The sequence below is a fragment of the Opisthocomus hoazin genome, chromosome 13 (genome assembly GCF_030867145.1).
Source record: "Opisthocomus hoazin isolate bOpiHoa1 chromosome 13, bOpiHoa1.hap1, whole genome shotgun sequence".
NCBI lineage: Eukaryota > Metazoa > Chordata > Aves > Opisthocomiformes > Opisthocomidae > Opisthocomus > Opisthocomus hoazin.
This window is the reverse complement of record NC_134426.1, coordinates 17,449,434-17,471,806: the sequence shown is the minus strand read 5'-3', so window position 1 is coordinate 17,471,806 and position 22,373 is coordinate 17,449,434.

The window sequence follows — 22,373 nt, the reverse complement described above, 5'->3', positions numbered from 1 at the left end:
CTGAGCCCAGACCTAGGTACCATATCTGATTGTTGTTGGGCCAGAAGTGAAGATACTTATCTGACATTTGCAACTCAAAAGCTTAGGGTTGTCCCACAGCCCTCTTTACTTTTGGACTCTGGGGTGATAGCAGAGGCAAGTAATACCTTTTTCCCCAGCAGCAACCCCAGAGGCTTTAACTGTTTCTTTTGGTTGTGGACCTGCCCCCTGTGGTATGCAGCTCTGGTGACCTCAAGGCTAGTATGCAGAAATGTACTTCAGCTTTTCAGAAAAGTTTTGATTGCAATTCAAATAGCATGCTGCCAGTCTGGATGAAGTAAAATGTGGGGAACTATTGTTTAAGAACACTAAATAAGGGATTTTCCTGGTGTGCTATATTAGCTGCCTCATCCTTTCTGAGTACAGTGCAAGGGATATGGTTTGATTCATAGTCCCACGTGGGATTAGATCAGGTGTCTGAGTGGTTTCTCCATATTTGTGTTTCACCAAGGTATTTACAAATTAGGGCGTTTATTCCCTCAGGTTTTGAGGTTTATCTTTCTAGATGCAGCAGACAGGCTTATTCAGAGGCAGATTCACGGTTGCTGGGGCCAGCTTCATCTTGTGAGATAGCAGGACCTGTGTTCACAGATAAGAGGTATACCTGTTTGATCAAAACTTACTTCAAGAAAGTGATCTGTTGTGGTCAGAGTGAAATGAAAATATTTGAACTGGTGACAACTGAGCTTCATTAAATTTTTAATGATTAGCAAGTTCATAATAATATGTTAATACAAACATAACTGCATTTGCTCTGTGCCCTAGATCCGTATCTAGGTCATACAGATTATTTATGTGATGTCTGATTATCATTATAATATCAGAAATCTTTTCTCCCTGGATGTCTGAGTTGTGTCCTATCAGGTGGATGGATTCAGTGATTCAGCAAGTCCTGTCTTTTGTAAGTGTCTTCAAAAGGATTAAAAAAACCCCAAAACCAACTTGAATGGATTAGGCAAGTAAGAGCCATAAACAGGGACAGAAGGGAAGACTCATAAATCTAAAAGTAGTTTTACAGGTTGAATCTTTGCCTTTTGGATCTTTGTTTTTATCGCCTGAAGTCTGACTGTGGAAGAGCAAAGAAATTTTTGTTTCACTAAAGGCAAAAGATATTTGCATGATTAGTATGTGCCTTTTTTGTGGTAGTACTAAGGCCGGCTTTTTCTTGGATACAGCTTTCTTTAAAACAGTGGGGAAATGGAAAGTTATTCTCCTGCTGCCACTGCAGCTCCATCCCTTTCCCTCCTTCCCCCTCCTTTCCTCTTGGGTTCCTTGCCTTTCATGTCTTTGTTTGACATCTAGGAAAGAATCATGAGGTGCTGAATATTATTAACTTCTAAACACCTAAGAAATCAGTAGGAAATCGCAAACATTTTGGCCCCCTGACAGTCTCCGTAAATGACCTGTCCGAAATCCCTCCCCTTCTGAGATGAAAAGAGGGAGCCAGGCAGAACAGAGGAGAGAATGGGGAGAGCCAGGGAGTGAGAGGGATACACAAAATAAATGAGAAATATGATTAACTTACTTCCTTGGCTGGGTCTACAGCTGGTTCTGGGTATTTAATAAACAGGTTGACACTCCAGGTTCCCCTCATTAGGTGATCACTAAGGTCTGGGCTGTCATAAATCAAAGAGCCAGGTTATCAAGGCCTGTGATCTTTAACTGTACAGGGGCGCCCAACTGTCTGCCATAACGAGGGCTAAAAAGTGCAAGCTGTGAGGAATTAGCTGGCTGCGGCACTTTAATACACGCACAGAGGCACGAACATTGTGCCGTCTATGGGATGTTTGCCCAGGTATGTACACAGATGGGCTCCTGTCTGTGGGCTGGCAACAGCTTCTGTCTTGAGTATGAACATGTGAGGTGGTGTAAGAAGTTAAATGCAACGGAGTGCAAATGTGCCTGAGCTAGACAGTTTCTGGTTATTCGTGGGGAGAAGGTTAAGGAGTCATCTCAGCTTACATGTTCAGGAGAGGGGTGGTTTAATTCCTGGGCAACCAGAGGAGCCAGTTCTCTTAATTTGCTTCAGGAACCAGGGAGGAGACGCAGCATGGCCCAGCTTCCTTCTGTCTGTGTCATTCAAGTACTGGGCTAGGCACCTCAGAACCTGTATGTATGTCATGCAGTTTAAGAGGCGTTATTGCTCTGTAAGGTATAGTGCTTTACTGAGACAGCTTGATCCTGCACTGTCTTTTGTGAAGGAAGATAGGGCCTACACAGCACACTTTTACACTGCATGTAAGGCAGAAACTTGATGAAAGTTTGGCTGCCTGAAGCCTACAGCCTTGAGGTTTCATAACACATCTGGCACATGAGTTCTGTGAACCCTTGAGTAAGGCAGAGCATCGAACCACATGAGTTTTGGCAGCAAATAATACAAGCTCTCTCAGTTTTGTGAGAATATGAGATAATTTTTAGGTGATGGGAATGTTCAGAAATGTTCTTCACTTCTTGGTTTTCCCCAATTTTGAATAGCCATTGTAACCCACAAAACCAGGAAAGGCTTGGGAGGATTTTCTAGGCTGATTCTGCAGGACAAGATGTTTGGTGACACAAACACCAGTGGTGAGAAATAATTTAACTTTGTGCAGCTCTCATGACTGCAGTGCACGTTAGAAATTGAAATGAGAAATTGAGGAAAAAGGAAACAAGAGGACCTCCCAGAGGGGATGTGTGTTCCTGTACCTTAACCAGCATATGAAAAGTGCTGGGTTCCTCAAGCCATACTATTACTAACTTTTGAAAGAGCAGGAGTGGGGACTACGGACAGAGCATGAGCTGAGGATTGTCAAGCCTTGTGTTTTACTCCTGCCAACTGATGGACCAGTCAAATTTCCTCGTGCATCTGGAGGAAGTTTGAGACAGAGCTCTATGTTAGAGGGTGAGAATCTGCACAGCTGCAGGGGGAGGCAGCATCTGTGGAGTTCAGCAGCACCCTGCAGTGGGTGGTTATGGCTGTATTGGTGGCATCTCCCTGAGCCATCGTCCATGGAGCCAGGTAGATGCTGTCAGTGCATCTTAGGCTGCTCCTTTGGACTGGGGACTCTTTTAGTGGGGTGCATGTGAGGAGCCACTTAGGTGGGCAAGGGAAGAAGCTCTTGAGTTATGCTTGTTTTCAAAGTTATCTCCTAAGCGGGGCCTCACCTCTTGCTTCTTCACTTGGACAAAAAAGGTCATTTTCTGTGGAAGAAACACTGTGGGAAATCAGATGGCACAGAGGTGATTGCTGTTTTCTGGGACTGAAAGCCCCTAAAGCCTCATCCCAGCAACCGTGGATTCACTGAAGCAGCTGTACACCTTGTCACATCTTGTGTGAAGGCCCACATCTACCTGTCTGCTAGATATTCAGCTGATAGGATAAGTGATGTCCCTAGAGTGAAGCCACAGCTGAAATTCCTTGAGGGGCTCAGACAGTGCAGTTCCAGCTCTGCTGCAGTCACTCCAGGGCATTCCAGGACTATTTATAATGGTGTGTGTGGGTTTACTGCTCTACAGATTGTAATGCAACTCACCGCCATGGGGGAGAAAAATGTAACACTAAGCATGACATACTGCCGCTTGGACATCAAACAGCATGTTCCTGTCAAGCTGTGAGGTGGAAGCATCTGGTTCGCAACAGTGATTTCAGGGTGTTTTCCTAGTTCTTTCTCCTGCTTTCCTCAGCCATATTACGTACTAGCCACATATTCTATCCTTAATCACAGAAGCATCTCTCTTGTGAAAAATCAGCTAAAGCTGTGCTTATAAAGAACAAAAATTATGAAAGAAGCTCTTAATTCAAACACATCTTTTTGTTAACACTACCCCCCCCATTTCAGCCCATAATGTACAGATTTTAGTGGAGGTCAGAGACAGATCTTCAAATGTTTGCATGACAACAAGTTTACATTTTGGCAACAGAATGACAGAATTTTCAGAAATGCTCAGCACCTAACCTGCAGTCAGTGCAGTCTGTTCTTTTGAAAACTAACTGTGTGCTTTGTGATAACTATACAGGACTTCTCCATATAGCTAGAGGCTCTCATTAGAATTTTTTAAAGTGCTTAGTTGGTTTAGGATTATGCAGAGTGATTTTACAAATGGCACATAGATAACTGAATACCTTCTTGAGAAAGCTGGTAGGAGTAGGATACCCAAGTGCCATCTCTGTGTGTGAGAATCATTCCATAGGCCCTGTATCATTTGAGTGATTTTGAAAATCCCATTCTAAAGTCTTTGCTCAACTCTTTCTTTGCATTTGGACACAACTCTAATTGACTGTTGTGGTAGCTTTTCTTGAGCAGAGTCAATTTTCTAAGCCTCTTCTCCAATAACAAACTTTCCAAAAGTGTCTTGAAATCAAAAAATCTGTCTGAAAAGCATTTATGTTACACATAATGTAGGTATATTATGGATTTGGTCCAATATTTTTCACATTCTTGTATATACAATCTATATTATTAATCACTGGATTGTGTGTCAAGACTTTAGGTTCTTGAATTTCAAGCTAAGGATATGAGTTCCCAACCCAACCAAGCAAGTGAAAATCTTCTAAGTTATTGCAGGAAATTGCCAACACTACCAATTTGTAAGGAGTTTCCTGTGTTCTTGTTAACCAGTTCCTTTCTGTACCATATACTAAGGCAGAAGACAAAACATGGTTGTGCAGTGTTGCTGTCCCATCAAAATCACAGCTGTCAAAGTGTGGCTAGTGTGATGAATGTCAATGTTACGTACCCTTGGAGAAGAGATTTCATATCTTTATACATTGGGAAATAACTGCTTTGCTCAAGATGTTTAGCTTGTCCTGTTTTAATACTTAGGGAAATATGAAGATAATTTTGGATTTGAGTGTAAGTGCATGCTAAAGGAATCAGAAGTTAATTAGTTAAGATTTTATTTGGAGTCTTTGTGTTTTCTACTTAGTAAACCACTGAAACTTCCTGGGAACATTACATCTCAAAAAACATTTTTTTTCTAGGCTGTGACTAACTCAGTAAGGTGCTGCTGCAACTGTTTAAGTTCATTTTGTTTTCCATGATTTTATGTGCACAGCATTCTTCTTTTCCGATAAAGGCATATGTTGTAGAGAGCAGTTCTGCGCAGAGGGTTTCTCATTATGCTGCTGACCTAGTGGAAGAAAGAGGGTCTGAGACAGCAGACATCCCTCTCAGAGCGGGTACGAACATTCCTTTGAAGAAAAGATGGAATGACAAAGTTCAGACAAGACTGACTGAATCCCAGGAAAGACATGAGCTTTCTATGGGCCCCGTCAGCCTGCTTGGTTCTGGCATTCTACAGTTCCATACCCGTTCTAAAGCAGAGTCTGTAAACTACATTTTAAAAGTTGATGAGTTCTTCTTACTAAAATGCATACAGCAATGGGGTAAAAAAAATACCTGCTGACTTTGTCCACTACTCTCTCATATATCACAAGGCCCAGATGAGTTGAATGCAACAGCTACCTGTACCACTCAAAAATATGTCAATTTTTGGCATGGCGTGACTGTTTCTTTTAATAAAAAACCAAAACAACTAACTAATCTGCTTGCATTGCACATTAAATACTGTAACACAAAAAAATTTACCTTCTGATGTCCTGAACGGAGTCCCAGGCTTGGTCAATTGTATATTACATAGATGTAGATTATTAATATTGGTCCATAAACTGCACTTTACACTTGTAAAATAACAAACCGCTTTGCTGAAATCAGTTTGTTCTGCTGTTCAACATGGCATGCATTTAAAGGGAAAGGTGGGTTTAGTTTAGGACTGGCTTAGAAACACCCAAGCTTTTTACAGGAAGGACTGGAATATTCAGAATATATGTTCTGGCTGAGCTGGAAGACAGGCTGGGCTACAAATGGAGGAGGTCTGTAGCTCTAAATAGAGGAAAGCTAGAAAAGTAGTGGGAGAAGAGGATTTGTAGGGCTTCAGAAGACATGGTTTCTGATTTGAAGTACAATACAGTACTGACAGAACTCTTAATTCCCCTGCTTCTGCCCCTTGTAGGCATTACTGCTTTTCTTTCTCAACTTTTTCCTTCTGACCTTGTCAGCGTCCCACTCCTTGATGATTCTAAAAAGCACTGGATTTAGTTGAATGGCTTTGTAACGGCACGAGCTGTATGTTTTGGGGCACAATTTAAACCTTTGTTTCTGCAGAGTACTAATGAGCTGTTTCCAAATCCTCTGGTGCCGTTGGAGAGTCACTTTTTGGCAACTTTTCTCCTGAAAGGCAGAGCTCAGGGCTTCACATGAACACCATGCTAAGTGCTACTTAAGCACCTGGTATTGTTTATATGTTTCTGAGTTATGCAGACTTTAATGTTAATTTTGTCATGAGTAAGCAGATATCATCATCATATTAGACTTAACATAGCCCACTGCAAGAAGACTCCTAAATCTACCTTCTTTAGATGACTTGATTTTTGTTATCTGTAGGACTTCATTGTTCTGCCTGACTTAGTTAAGGTCTGAACTGATAAAGTTTTTCTTTCTGCTATAGCTGTTACTATTATAGTTTTTAAAATTATGTAGAGATTGCTGAATGCTAGCTGATGAATGAAAATTTGAGGAGTATAAGCACTGAGGAATGTGCTAAGTTCTCTGTCATTGACATGTTCTGCACCGGATTGGATTAAGCTATCTAGTAGAGTGTTTCTCCTCCTTGTAGATGTTCTTAGATGTGGTGTCAGAAATACTTAAAAAATCTGCAGTCTCTGTTATGCTGACTTTATTTTTTTAATGAAACTCACTTGAGTAGTTCAGCTGATTTTAAAGGTGCTCTTTGTGGGACTGAACGCTTGCTGGAGAAGTTGTATGATGGAAAGTGCTATGGTCCATGATGCAAGTGGTTTGTTTTATGACCCACTGAGGTGTGGGTCCTGCTAGTTCTGCGTGTGAGGGGTGTGTGAAGGGCTACGTACCTGAACAGTGGCAGGGAGGAGCAAAGTAAAAAAGGGAAATTGAGGGTTAGGATACTGTGGTTATTTAATAGTTTAAAAGTATTTTACACACCTTCTGATGGTTCACCCAGCAGCTTTTCTAAGGTCAGTATTTGTTCAAGTTCTATTTGTAGAGAAAGTTAGAGAGCGAGCAAGCGAGAAAGAAATGAAGAGCAAACCCGAAACCTTTTTCAACATATTTAACTTGTTACTAGTTTCTTGATGTCCCTACTGAAAAGGAAATAGGGGAAACCTTGGAAACCCAAACGTTTTTGGCTGCTGTTAAGTTAGGAGCACCCTGGTGAATTATTTTTCCTTTCTCCAGTCAGAACTGTGGCCTGGACTGCAGATCAAAGAAGAGCAGCACTTTGGTTAATCTGGCATAAAAATCTCCTTTACCCCAAAGAGACAAGAAGAAAAAGAAAGTCCCAGGCTCCATGGCAGCTGTGAGCTAGATTGGTAACTGTAACACGGTTTAAAAAAAAAAAAAAAGTACTTGGAAAGATATATTGCTGCCATATTGGAAAGGACGTTGCATCCCAATCAGGGTTGTTTCCTGCTGTTACAGGGAGTGTTCATAACAGTGCATAGATAGGCTTCTGTCCTGTGTTCCTCAGGCTGTTGCAAAGAATAAAAGGTGGCCAGCTGATACAACTTTAGGTCTACTTCAGAAAATGTGTACTGAAGATGCAAGTAATGCTTTTCCTCTTTGAATCTGTTGTGCATCACATGCTAACTCTATAACCATCGAACCAGGGAAATTTGACATGGCAGGTCACCATTTGTCGTGGGTTTGACCACATACCAGACAGTGCTTACTTATGACATTGAGATATAATGCTGTGTTTAGAGAAAATGCTGCGCTGTGACCTTGTATGGCGGGGTTGGGTCCTGCGCTGTCAGATGCAAGACTGGCTGGATGCTTTGATGGGGGACTTGAGAGCTGATTTAGGATTCCTCATTCTCTGTTCCTGTGAATCTCACAAATCTACATCTTGCTAATCAAATTGAAATCCTGAATGCCTGCCTGATGCTGAGTGCTCTAGGCTTATCAGTGTTTTGGTTCAGGCCTGTCCAGGTAGGGAACTTACCAGCTGTGGCAACCAGGAGTCTGGGTGTAGATCTGCTTAGAGCACACCTGCAGCAATCAGGCATAGCAGTCAGGTCGCTCTGTTATTCTTGCATCTTTTGCCACAATAGCATTTTTACCTGCAGATAGTAGTCTGATGCAGCTACACTAATCACCCAGACCATGCCCGTCTTTTATCACAAGCTGTTTATTTAACTGCAAGCCTAAGTCCTGAGATATCAAGCTGGTCATTTTCAGAGCTGGCCGAACGTGTTCAGGTGAGTAGAAATCTCCATAACGAATTTATGACCAGTAGTTTGAGTGTTGTCTTGCTCGTGTCTGTGAGTGCAAACTCAGGCTATCCCTGAGACAAATCTGTCTAAAGTCCTTCTTTGAAAGGAATTCTGTTTCCTGCCTATGTAGCTGGATCGTTCTATTGCTTAACTGTCTGTTTTATTAGGAAATTAATGACACTTAAGTTAATATCAATCCTGAATATTCTTGATGGCAGCAAAGTGGGTTACATTTTTCTACCGCCAAGTGGCCAGAAAAAAGAAGGTCAGTCTTTTTCATAACCACCACTTACCTACTACAAAGGAATAATTGTGTCCAGTTCCCTCTTTTGGACAGAAAATAAATACAGTTCCATCAATCTTTTTGCTTCAGCAGTGTTTTTGAGCCTTCTTATCATTCATGATTGTCTCTTGTCTGTCTACAGCTGTCTTGCAGTGAGGTGGCCAGAACTGGGTATCTTGGCTTAATGTGAGGCGTGCCTGGCACCTACAGGGAAAATGACATTCGGTTTCTCACCTGTCAGTGCATTCTGGAATGAGATGTCTTCCTCTTCCTTCTCCCTTCTCCTGTTCTGCTGACATCAACTTGTTGATCGAAACTCAGTTTGCATTGTACTGTAGGTTGAAGACCCTTCTCTGCTTGTTGCTGCCACTTGTTCATATTGGTTTGTTATAGATAGAACGTTTTGTACTTGTCTGTTTTGTTTCATCTTGATACAACTGATCTCTTTTTTTTCCCATTTATTGAGATTATTGGCTTCTAATGATACCTTCCAGAATGGTTGCTGCGTAGCTCTAAGGGTTGGCTATGCTAGTGACTCATGAAATGGGAGCTGATGTGGTCCCCTGTATAACTACATGCAAAGTGTCCTGTCAGTTTGACAGCAAATTGCTGGTACTTTAAGAGGATTTTCTAGGTAGCTATATACTCAAATTGTGGTGATTTTAATCTACATTTGATTTCCCTTGTATGCTTTATAAACATTAGGTGGGCAAGGATTAAAAGCATTACTTTTTACTTCACTTTTCAAAGTAAATCGCCTCTAATGCTTCCCCCTGTAGTCACTGGGACTGTTACCCCATTAGATGGAACATAATAAATGGAACATAATTTGCTCCTGACCATTCTGTATTGACAGTTTTCATCATCCTGTTACCTTCCAGTTACTTCGAAACTGATTGTTTAAATTTGTTTTGCATCTTTATAGATAGTGCAGTTAAATACTTTGTAGTTTACTGAGTTGTGCTTTTAAAGATGGGTCCTTTGTTTGCCTTCTGTTTCTCCAGAACCTCCCTTGTCCTCCAGAATTACATCAAGATTAATACTGTTATTCACAGATTAACTGTTTCAGCTACTTTTGAACTGCTTTAGGGCAGATTTCATCAGCCGTACATACTTGGTTGTATTCAATTTAGGTAGCTCAGGGTGACCCAGATGTGGCTTCCATGGGGTCTAGAATTTTTTGAATTCTCTCCGCAGACCCCATTTGTACAGAAGGAGGCCTGCTGCCATTCCCAGTTCCTGGCTGTATGTGCAAGCGGTGATCCAAGCCCTGTGCAGGCATAGAATCTGTTCCACAGCTTGGATAATTTGTGATGTTCCCTTTTCTCTCAGGGGAAAGAGGATTTAGCATAGCAGACCCCCAGTTGGGCTATACTGACAAAAGTGTAATTTAACCTGCTTTGCCTTTGTTCTGGACTATGTCTTTTACCTTGGTAGGAAAAATGACCTTCAGTCACCATTAATCTTTTTGCAAATTTGGAAGTAAAGAAGGCATTGATGACTTTCTTACTGTTTTTTCTTACTGCTTTTTATGTTTTGTGTACGTAGTATGTTTTGCAGTTCTGTCCCTGATTTTTTTTTTTCTCTTCCTTGATATTAGCCCTTACTCGTGTGTTACTCTTTCCGTATTAGTGTTTAATTTTTGGAGTTAATTAAGATCAGAGACATTCCATTTCCCTTCTGTCAGCTTGCTGCTGTACCCTTAGTATAGGCTGTTCTAGTAAATTCCAGCTTTACTTTACATTGCTTCCCATTAGAAGTCTTTCTGTGAGATCCAGCATCTACCAATTCCCCCAGCTTCCTGGCATCTTCTCTTTTGTAGTCCAGAGTCCTTTTCATTGTCGAATCTTACCTTTCCTCTGAGAGCAAAGCAGAAGAGGTCACAATTCTCTTTCGTCGAAGTTGCCTTCTGGTTGCAGTTTTCAGCTGGTTTGTTCCTGTTAGGTAGGAAGACGTTTAAGACAGCTGATGACATTGTTCAGCTGCTCCACCTTCTGATAAAACCTCGCTGTTCCGAACACGCTTGAAGAACGGGGTGAGCAGACTGTGACGGGCAGTGTTGCTCTTCCAGTGGCTAACTAGCTGGTTTTCTATGACTGCTGTGGGCGACCGCTGTTATTGTTGTGTGGAAGGTTCTAACCGTACTGCATGCCTTTTTCTTCCCTCCAATGAAACACAGAATATTTCAAATTCCCAATTAAATTAAAGCTCAGTCTGCTTTGATGGTGGGAACGATGTTTAAAAAAAATTTGAGCTGCAGACTGCTGTTTTGATTCATCCATGTTTGTGATCCCTTGTCATTTGCTGTTAGTGAACAAACTTGATGTGCATGGATTTTCATTGGCATAAAACCACAGGGAATGTTGTGTTTGATCTGAACATCTTAGTCACAGGAGAGCAAGGAGATTTGGTATGTGAACAAAACTATTCACTATTCTCTTGTGTAAAGGGCTTTGGACATCCACTCAGAGAGCAGAAACAACAGCATATGACTTACGTGCCCAATTAGACACTGTGTATAACTAAATAGCTGAACCGAACAGTTCACAAATGCTCTATAGTCTGAAAACAGCCCGTTAAAATCTTCAGCAAAAGACAGCATGCGTTCAGAGAAAGCGGGCTTCTTTAATGCTTTGTGAAGACAAAAAAGGGCTAAATTTGCAGCTATCCCTTAGGAATTATCTGTGAGCTCTATCTGCAAAATAATAATTTAATCAGCTTATTTGGCTGCCCATGGTCACAAAGCTGTAATTGATTAAAAATGATCCTTTTTGTAACAAAATAAGGCTGCAGAATAAAAATGAGATTCTAAGGTGATTCTAATGTGCCCTGCTCTGGCAGTATGATAAGGAGCAATTCTGTTGAAAACCAAACAGTCTCACAGCAAAAGCTTTGGGGGCTGTTACAGAGAAGTCTTTTTTTCAGGCTTTAGAGTGGTTTAGACGGAATTTGGACTTTTTTTCTTTCTTCTTTTTTTTTTTTTTTTTTTTTTTTCATTTTACAGTGTATTCATGTTTCCTAGGGAGCGGAATGGGGGAGAGGGACTTCGTTCAAGAGCCACATGGCCTGCTTCCAATTCTGATAGATAAAGTCAACCTGCTTGGCCCCACCAACAGGAAATAGGATGCTGCCCCTTTAAGCGGACTGTGAGGAGTATGGAATTACAGCTAACTTGGTTTGGAGCCTTTGTGTAAGGCTTTCAGGAAGAGATAAACCATTAATCATGCACAATTACTCTGACCTTGCATGAACTAAAGCCTCTCTGAACACATAAGATTGCCGTCTCTGGGGACCTTGAGATACTGACACGATCAGCTCAGTATTAGGGCATTGGAAACTGCAGCACAAAATGGCTGAAAGCTTGGCCTTTATTTCCTTTTCTTAAACCGGAGTCTTTCTTTCCACCCAGGATAGGTATTTATCTTTCTAACATACTTGCAGTGCAAACTAAGGAAAAGTCATTTCCCTTGAGCCAGGATTTGAGTTTATAGAATGTGAGTGGGAAATGGTGGCAGTGCTTGAGAGAATAAATTACGTTTGTTTTTTGATCAAATGTTTTCTTAAACTTACTGAGGTCGAGTTCTTCACACGTGTTTCTGCTGTCTCCCTGTGGGGGACCCTCTTTTTCTCTGGGGTTAGTACAGCTCTTAGCACAGGCGTTATGGTCAGTGGCAGATTCTTAGGTACTTCTGCAGTGTAATTTATTTTTGGTGATGGTATTGCTTTCCCAATACCATCCTCACCTATTTTAATTAGATTTTAGATGGTGATTTTCAGGGTCAGTTTACATTCCCCCTATTAGTCTTATTTAGCATTTCTCTTGCCTCTCAAACTCTTTAAACAAACATGTCTCACACACGTACTATGATGTACTTTCCTCTCTCACTTCTGTCCCCAACCTCCTGGCACTAGCAGCAATATGTAAAATAATAATAATAAATGAGCACTTAAGTATTTACTCATTAAGTAATTATTGATTTAAACTTGTCATTTTTCAAAATTACGGTGAGCTAAAAATGCACATGAGCAGTTGCAGAAGCTCAGCTAACTCAGGAAAAGGCAGTACCTAGTTTACAATTGATCCTTCATCATGAGTTTGATCCCTACGTCTTTGTCCTTATGTAAAATTTTATACCACTATAAATATTTTACTTATATATGCTATCTTTTTACATTGTTATTTACTGAAGTGCAACATGTATTTTGAACATAATTTTATATCAATACAACTATCTTTTCACCTTTTCACAAAGGATTAATGATATGCATATCTTTGGATCTGCAGTAGGAAGTTTATACTACTTTAACTTACAGTTAGTAAGTTCCGACAGTTAGTAAGTAACACTTACATGAATAGTAGAAAATTTGTGTGTGGAGAAGCCCTGCAGAGCACTAGTCTTGCTGTCCCTAGTTTACATCTTTAGAAGATTAAAATACCTTTTAAAAAGAAATGTTCTTTGTCTCTGGAAAACCACAAATGGCTTTTTTTTAGGGTCTCGATTTTACACTGTCTGTGACTATTTGACTTCGGTTGTAGAAGATCTGACTATAAGACTGCAAGGGTTCTTGTTAGATGTGTTTATTCATCTGTATTTTTCAAACCCTCAATCAGCTGCCGGCAACCATCTCCATTACAGGGAAGGTTGACATGACTATGAATTCTGCTATTTTAGCCTTAATTTTTCTGCAAAAAGATTTGTGTTTGAAACCAAATCGTTCCCTCTGTATCTCTCAGGAAGACTTCATTAGAATTTGCACAGATTGCTGCCCCTCTCTTTGCTCTACATGTGACAAAGACTTGGAAAAACTCTAATCTTGCATAGACTTTATTTGTCAGTATTTTAAGGTTCCAGTGATTAAAAAGTTCTGTCCACTGAAGTAGTAAATTTCTGATTTTTCAGAGATGAGGTTTTAAGAAAATGGAGATGGCTCATCACGCATTAAAGGACTGGAGGACGGAATCCAAACTGAAATACATGTCCAATTCTGACCAGCGCCTCTACGCTTTAGAAGAGGATGGGTAAGTCCAAAAGAAATAAGTTTACTCTCTGCATAGTGGATGATGCAGAGAAAGTGTATTGGGAACTTCTCCCTAAAAACTGATTGAGAAGGTAAGCATAATGAAAATGCCACAAGTACAGTGGTAAAGATTGTTTTTTTTTAACAGGTAAAATATCTGGCAGGAGCATCAAACCTGTTGCTTCAGGACATGGGTTGCTCTAACTACTGGAAGTAAGGAGCAGTTGTTTTGTAAGGAAAGTTTCACCAGATTGTTTGCTGCAAGCTTTCTGCATAGTGTTCCTGAGCCACGTTCATAGTCACTGTTAATAGCAGACTGCTGGATTTGGTTACAGCTGATTTCATGTTTTGTGTTGGAACGGTGTTAGAAGACTCCCTGTGCCACTACCCAGTGGGGGTGAGACCCCGGTGTGACGGAGCTGTCCAGTACTGGCTGCAGAGGACAGACACTGTGCTGCTTCTCCTTGGGTATTCTTTTAAGTTCTTTTCCTCCTGTCCTTTACATTTTCCACTAATGCATTCTAAAGGTACTGCCAATGGCTAAAGGACTGTAGATTCTAAGAAATATGCTACAGAAACTCATTGAAAACAAAACAAAACAAAAAAACCCCCAGGCTTACTAAAGCAGATGGATTGAATATTTAGTGGAAGCTTAGTGAAGACTGTAGAAATGAACAGAAGGAGGGGAGCATCTAAAAGGAAAAATACCATTTAGATGTTATCATCCAAAATTAACAGTCTGGAAGGACAAGTTCATTTTGCCAGTATCGCCAAAGCAAGATATTTCTGAACATTGAACTGGCTTGTATTCAGGATGAAGAGATACTGGAAGTACAAAAGCAAGCTGTTAGCTGACTGGGTAAGCCACTGTTGGAATAGATTTCCATAGGATGTGGTTGATTCATTGTCACATGGAGTGTGAAGACTGACACTGCATGTCTGTTTTAAACTATTCTGCATTTCAACCAGGAGATAGTGCTGTTAGTAATGCTGAGTTTATGTAGTGGGGAAGGATAATTCCTTTCACTGCAGGAGTTTTGCAGGATTTCAGGCCATATGACAGTATTGGTCCCTTCTGGTGTTCAATATGTGAGTCTGTGAAATTATCTTTTGCTGAAGTAGGGTGCGAACGCACAGACTTGCTCTGTTGATGGTGCTGTGGGCTCACAACTGCTCATGGCACTCTTGGGCATCTTTGACATAGTGCTAGCTTCCAGAAAAGCATGAGGTGTCAACCCTGCTCCTCTTTTAGGAAGGGGACTGTGGAAGGGATAAGGATTAGTTGTGAGTGAAAAAAGGCAGAAGCTTGGTGATAGAAGTGGATGAGGGGAGTCTGTGCTGAAGTGTATGCTTTGCTGCACGTGCTGCAAGGGACAAACTGAACAAAGGTAGATTCTCATTGGGTGTAGACCAGCTTCAGTCAAAAGTGAATCAGCTGAAGTCAGTGTCAGAGCTGCTGTCAGAAATAAAGCTTGAAGTGAGTGGTAGCAGGCCCACATTGTTGTTCTGCTTTGTTTTTAGTCTTGCTGCACCTCATTGTAACCAAATGTGTGGAAAGATGCATTGTAAAGGGTTTTAAAATGGAACAGTGTGCCACTGGAAGGGCAAAGGACAACCCACTGCTTCCTGGTTGCGGTCCAGATGTTTATTCTGTATCTACACTGCAGTGCTGTTAGTACAGCTAGTGTAGTTGTTCCTGAGACATCTGTTAACGAGCTGGCTTCAATACTGTTGTCTGCACTGCCAGAATTATAATATACTCCATGTGGACCTACAGGCTGATCTTCTCAAGTAAGTATTATAGACTCTGCTTCTCCCTCTTGCTGTAGTGCTCAGAGTACTGATGCTTATTACATTAAAACCAACTCGGCCATGTGTATTCAAGCTATTCATGCTTTGGACTGAATGTGTGGAGATTTTCTTTAGTTTTATATTTGATTTTACAAAATCTAGAACCTGATCAGACAGATTCTGCAAGTCCTGAACCTGTCCTGGGTTTGCCATCCTGTATTTGAAATCTGAAACCCTTTGTTTCTGTGGGTCAGAGAGATGAAAAATGAGACACACACACTCAGGCGGTATAGATCTGTGTAGATTCTTTGCTCCTGACAGTCCAGGTAACTCAGTTAAACCAGCAGAATGGTTGGCTGAGGGACTGTATCATACTAATAGGAAAGAGAGAATTCTAGGGGTTAAAGGCAAGAGCATCCTTTTTATAATTAGGACAGATCAGAAGTGGAGCAAAATGTTCTTGCAGCTGAATCAGCTGCCCTCTAACCAGCCTGGAGTCTGGAGCTGAGGCCTGATGGACACTTGTACGGAATGCAATTTAATCTGTAATGGCTGAGAAGGACTCCTCAAAGTCTGCAGCAAATGGCAATTATTGTCCCTTTTTGTCACATCCCCCCCAACCAAAGCAAAAAAAGAGGAAAATTAATGAAAACAACAAGGAAGGATCCTAACTAGCATGCCCTGCCTTCCCCATTCTGTTGAAAAATCCTCTGCAATGTAGTGACTGAAATGAGCTGCCCAGTATAATAAAATCTCTTGAGCACCAATGTGAAACAAGAATTCCTCCCCCACACATGCATACACACCCCTTTTCCCTAATGAGCAGGGAGACGCCAGCTTGGGAGCTGCAGCCAGTGTTAAATTAGCAGAGAAGGCCATCCGAAGTGGTCTGACTCCAGCGTAAACTGCCTTAAGTGTCTGTTTATTAAATCACACCACCGCTTAGAGTCTGCCCTGCTGCCACATCAGAGCTGTCTGCATACAGACAAATCCTGGGCAGTCCCAGGGGAACTTGGTCCAACTGGATACTGGTAGTAATAAAGCCAGAGGGGGGTGAGAGCAATCCACCACCAACAGCCCCCTTGTTAGACTCCATCATGTGTTATTCTTCCCGAGCAGAAAAGGCTGTATCTAAGGTCACTGCGTGCACTTGTGACAGCAGGGAACCTGGGTATCTTGAAGCTGGAAACTCTTCCTCTTCCCTCCATTTTACAAAATGTAAGTCATGGCGGGCATTTTCTTGCCAAACTGCCTTGTATAAGCCTTGGAGCCATAGCTTTCCTCTATCAGTTCTTGTTGGGAAGTATGGCCTTCAGCTTCAACCCTGTCTAAGGCTTTGGAAATAGAGAAGCTACTGCTCAAACCTTAAGACCTCGCATTAAAGCAGAGGAAAATCAAAATGCTTCTGTGTATTTGTACAGGGGGAGGTACAATGAGAGTTTGATTCTGGATGGGATTTCTATACATGCCTGCAAAATGGTAATATTACATGCTCTGCAGTTAAGACAGACAGGAGAGATATCCAAGCTGTAAATCTTGTCCTGGCAGTCAGGAGACATCACTTCTTTTTCTGCTAGTTCTGGGAGAAAATGTTTACCGACAGCCCTGCTATATTCCCTTATTTCTCAAAGAGTAGTTCTTAAATACAATTGGAACCAGGGCTGCTGGTTTATGACTCCTACTTGTATTACCAATTGGACTGTCTTGCTCCCTACTGTACTCTTCCAAGATAAGTCGTCTTTTCTGCATGAATCCCTGGAAAAGAATCTTGATGAGAAGTGGATAACCCTCTCATCCCATAAAAAAGCCTAGGGTAAAGTCTCTGACATAGTCAAAGTTTATTCTCATGAACTGTAGGGGTCAGTTGAAGAGCTCTTAAATTTGCCATCCTTCCACTGCACAAAGATCTTTCTCTGTAATATGATTTTTAAGCTTCAAAGAAGTTTCATCCATGTGGTGTCAGGTCAGGAAATTGAATGTACAGCACGTAGCTCCGTTTTTATTAATTTTATCAAATTGGTGGTGGATAGTTCCACGCATGTATCTATCTCCTGCTCAGCCTGCTGTTGTATGTCTTCCATGAGGGAGTTTTTGCTGCACGTAGGCTTCCAGAGACTCCATTGCAGTCCAGATGGCCATCTTCTGTTAGAGCGGATTAGGAGTCGTGGTCAAGCATCCTTTTTTGAGGTGGCCCATTGACATTGTAGAAGAGCAGCAGTTGCTGAGCTAATTTGTATGAGGAAGAAGCTATGGAGAGTTTAATACGAAGTGGCTGGTTTAGCTGGCAGAAAGGGAGAGGTGGGCTGTTTTCCATTTCCCTTTAAAATGTCAAACACTAATAGTCTCTTCCGATCATCCTAAGATTGCCAAATAATTGACTCCGGCCTACAGCAAAAAAAAACCTCCCTGATCAACAAAGCAGGAAGCTGATGACAGCAATTGCCTGAACGTGTCCAAATTAGTCAACCCCTTGCAACCCCAGCAGGGTCAACAGTGGCAGCCCAGAGGTCGTGGGGCAGCAGGAGATGGAGGCTGAAGATTGCCCTGCTTCCTCTGCCCTCTCATGCCTCCAGGACATAGCAAGGAGAAGAGGGCTTCACAGCTGGAGCAGCCAGCACCTGAACGGCATGTCCAACAGAGATCTGTTTATTCAGAAGATCTGCTGTATGTTAGCCAAAACACAGGGTTCGGGTAAGAAAGGGGGAAGTGCCTGTCTTTGGAAGTGGCAGCGGAGCAGTTGTGTTCTGTGAGGGGCTGACCCGGTGTCAGACAGCTCCTAGCACGTTTCCTCTTTATGTCCTCCAGGGTTTGCTTGCTTTGCTGCACAGAACTGACACGTTCACAACAAGCTGGTGTCTGTCCCATCCCTGTATTATTTTTTCTGTGCCTTCATTTGTTCTTTTGCAGCTGTGCAAGTGACTGCGGCGATATTTGGGTACGTGAATGCTACCCTGGTATATAGCCCAGTAAAACTTATGAACATAGAGTATTTAGGAATACGCATACAGACAGGATCTCAGAGAGAAGCCAGAGAAGGATACCCACCAAGCCATTCCTTAGCTGGGTGCCTTATCAGCACATCCAGTTAGGCGTGCTGGGTTTTTTGATTTTATAAAGCAGTAGAAGTAAAGCAGCAAAGAATCTCAGGCCCTGTTCTGCTCTCTCTTGTCTTTGAAAGGACTGCAGGTGTGCCTGTGACTTCTTGAAGGCAGCTCAAGCATCTAAGGGTTGTGGCATTTTCGTAAGATTGTTTTAGGACTCAGAGGGAGAAAGAGAGAAGCGTTGCCTCAGAGCTCCCAAGCAATACCACTGTTGTTACAGGTGGGATAAGAAAGTTTTAAGACTAGGCTCTTTGTCTGCTAGCCTGTTTCTTATCTGTGTTTCCTAAAGCAGAGGAGCCGGGGATGGGGAGCCTTCTCCTGACAGCTCTCTGGGTGCGCTGCTGCAGGTCAGGACCTCTGCCCACAGAAGGAGCACTGCCTGTAGGCCTCCCACGTCTCCTCACGGAAGCCTGAGCTGGATGCTCTGTCACACTCTGACAAAGGTCACTTTTACATCCTGTCTTCTAAAAGGTCACAGCATGACCCCAGGTGCAGGAGAAAAGGAGGAGGGAGAAGAAGGCTTTCTCTCTTCTTTTTTTCTCTCTCTTTTTTTTTTTTCCAATTTGTTACTACTGCTGGAAAAAATACACCTTGCCTTTGCTCTTGTACTACCACCTCTCTCTCAGCCCATACTGGCACCTTCTCTTCCTAAATGCTGTAGTGTAAGTTTTACCCTGGTAGGTTTAACTGGCTGCTTACTGGATTTTGTCCTCTTTCTCCACTTTGTTGTATCTGCAGAGCTATAGCTGTCCTGTTGATACTCCTTGAAATTAATAAGCAACCACTTCTAACCTTACTGTGCCCTCCAGATGCAAAACCATATGAGCACACTTCTCCAACGCAGTTTTTGTAAGATGTATAAGTGCATACATAAAGATAGTTTTTCCCCTGAGGGCTGGGAGGGGGGAAAGTAACAGTCCTTCTCTGACTCATTCTGGTATATTGTGTCAAGTGGATACATCTCCTGAAGGGAGAGCTACTTTCTCTTGCTCTGTTCTGTCAGCATTTACACGTCAGTGAGAGACAGGGTTGAGAGGTAAAAGCTAAACCCTCAGGTGTCGCACACTGTGCTGCATAGTTGTTTCCCAAACTGGGATTTACTAAATCACCTAGAGGACGAAAATAATTTCTTTTGCTTGACTTAAAGAAGGCCAAATAGTTAAAAAGACATTTATGTTCAAACCCTATATGGCTTCAATTCAGGACTAGTGTCTTTAGATGCTGGATCATCTTTCCAGTGTTACTTGAAGTTCTTCCTTGTTACAGAATTTGCAGCAGCGATAGAATTGTTTTCTGCATTTCAGATACTGAGGAAAGGGAAAAATATAGGAGGCCTCTCAGTGTCTGCTTGTTTTAGTATTTTTTTTTCTTAGGCGTTGGACTGTGTTACCAAAGACAAAGGTGCTGGACATGGTTCTGTTGGTGGGATACTGCAGTGGGTTGTTACAGGTGCTAGTTGTAATCCTTCAAACAGCAGAAGTGGGAGATTGACTTTTAGGACCTAGTTGACTTTGTGAGGACAATAGCTTGATACAAGCTATTTTTTTGCAGTATTCATTCTTCACAAGGAATTTCCTTCAGATGTTTAAGTAGGGATATAAAAGAAGTAGAGAGAGAAATGTGGAGGAGTCACCTTTCAGAGAGCTCACTATAACTTTTGTATAGGAAACAGTCTGCCCCTGGCTAATCTTTGAAAAATAGATAGTCAAGATTTCAATTCTATAATAATATAATAATGTACATCTGTCTTAGATATATGTAAGGGCTCTTATTACTCATGTATCTGAGTCACATCTCGCAATATGGTGTTTTTTTAAGGTGGTGTTCCTTTAATAAAGGTACATGCTATTAGCCCAATATTATGAAGTTACTAAAGATGGGCCTGCTTTCAATTGTGTAAGTACCATAAAAAAATCCATGCCTGAATGCTGAGATCTCAAAGGAAATGTATGCAGCTTCCAGACTGCCCACTAGGCCGGTCTACCTGTTCCTGACCATTAACTAACCAGATTGGTAGGACTCTTATATATTGACTAGGCCACAGAATATGCAAAATCTCTGGAAAAGTAGTAACTTCTGTAAGGTCTAAAACTAGGTCATGGTTGAGCCAGGAATACCAATGAACTGAGCTACCTGTTGAGCAAAAAAAAAAAGGAACAAATAGCCATGATGAAGAATACCCAAGGGTAATTTTCCAGGTTCCCAGTCAGAATGGAGACTGCTCCACTAATTAGGCCTTAAAAGGTCTTTTCTATTCTGTTTAAATTCTTATAATATCCCCCTCACCAAGATATGAGGGTGTCTGTCTAAGGATGTCTCTCTTTTCATTCTTTTCAGCTGTGTTTATTTTCCTCTCTCCCCTACCCATTCTTTCCAAGTTCATGAAGAGCATTCAGACCCCATGAGGGGGTCTCTACAGATGCCCTAAGAAGATTAAGCTCTCTGAATATTTCATGTCCCTGATTGACAGCTCTTGAGGACCTCTTGTAAGCCTGGCGCCCGTATTCTTGTTTTTTAAAAAAAAAAAAAAAAAGAGAGAGAGAGAGACAAGAAAATCACATCCACAGAAAAAAAAAATTGATCCTGTGGGCCCAACCTCTGCTGACAGAAGGCACTAGACGGAGGCAGTTCCTCCCGGACATCTCCCCCTCCTTTTCCCTCCCCACCAGTCTCTACTGTGAAATAAAAGGAAGGTAATGGGATTTTAAGAGGCAAGGAGTAGTTGGATGACGTGGTTGCTGCCCCCTCCCCCTCCCCGAGCTCCAGTGCTTAGGCTCATGGCCCCTCAAGAGCTGTTGTGAGGCTCCGTCCCTGACTCGCGCTCTGTGCCAGTTTCCTACTTTTCTAACAAGCTGACCTAGCTGAGCCCGTGGCCTCTCATTAGAGCCAGCCCTGTGCTCTCCTGCAGCCGTTTCACCCCATTAAGCGTTGCCCCCTGGTTGACAGCGGGAAAGGGAGCCGGCGACCTGTAAATTCTCATCAGACTGCTTTAGATTCTCCCTTCCCCCTTAATCATCCCATAATAGGCAGCTGAGAAGTTTCTTCTTTATTTAGAAAGGCAGGGCCAAGGAGATCTCCTCACATGCTGGGTTTGGGAGACATTCCTTGATGGAAACAGGAGGATGAGGATGAGGGGGGAGAAAGGCAGAAAGAAACAGCTCCTAGCCTTTTTTACAACTGAAGTGCAGTGAGATTTGCTGCTGCACTTGCTATAGGTACCAGTGTTGAAGACAGCAAGGTCCTATTCGCTTCTTACCTGATGCTACAGGAGTAAGTGCATTGCACAGAGTCTGTTCTTGTAGCCAGGTGGCATTTAACGTGGGATCTGTTAAGCTTACCTGAGAATTGTAAGCCTTACTTACAAGGGAGGTTGTGGAGTCTCCTTCTCTGGAGATATTCAAGACCTGCCTGGACAAGGTCCTGTGCAGCCTGCTGTAGGCGACCCTGCTTCGGCAGGGGGTTGGACTGGGTGACCCACAGAGGTCCCTGCCAACCCCGACCATGCTGGGATTCTGTGATTCTGTGTTACTAGGAATAGCAATTGTCACTACAGAAATACTAACAATGAAAGGCCCCAATCCTTCCACTTGCTCTTTATTGACTTGAGAAGGTCACTTGGGATTCTTCGCATCATACCTTTTCCAGCTAACACATTTCTGGGGCTTGCTTGAGATACAGGTGTATATTTCTTGTGCGGCTTATCCAAACTTGGGTTTGTAGGCCTTTGCTCCAGCTTGTTTTCAGACCAAAGAGGAGCATTTTACAGGATTATGCTGCTGGGGCATGTTTCAGTTCTGCTAAAAGAGGTGTGACAAGAGGGTGAGGAGATTGAGCTCATTCCTTCTCAGAGTGA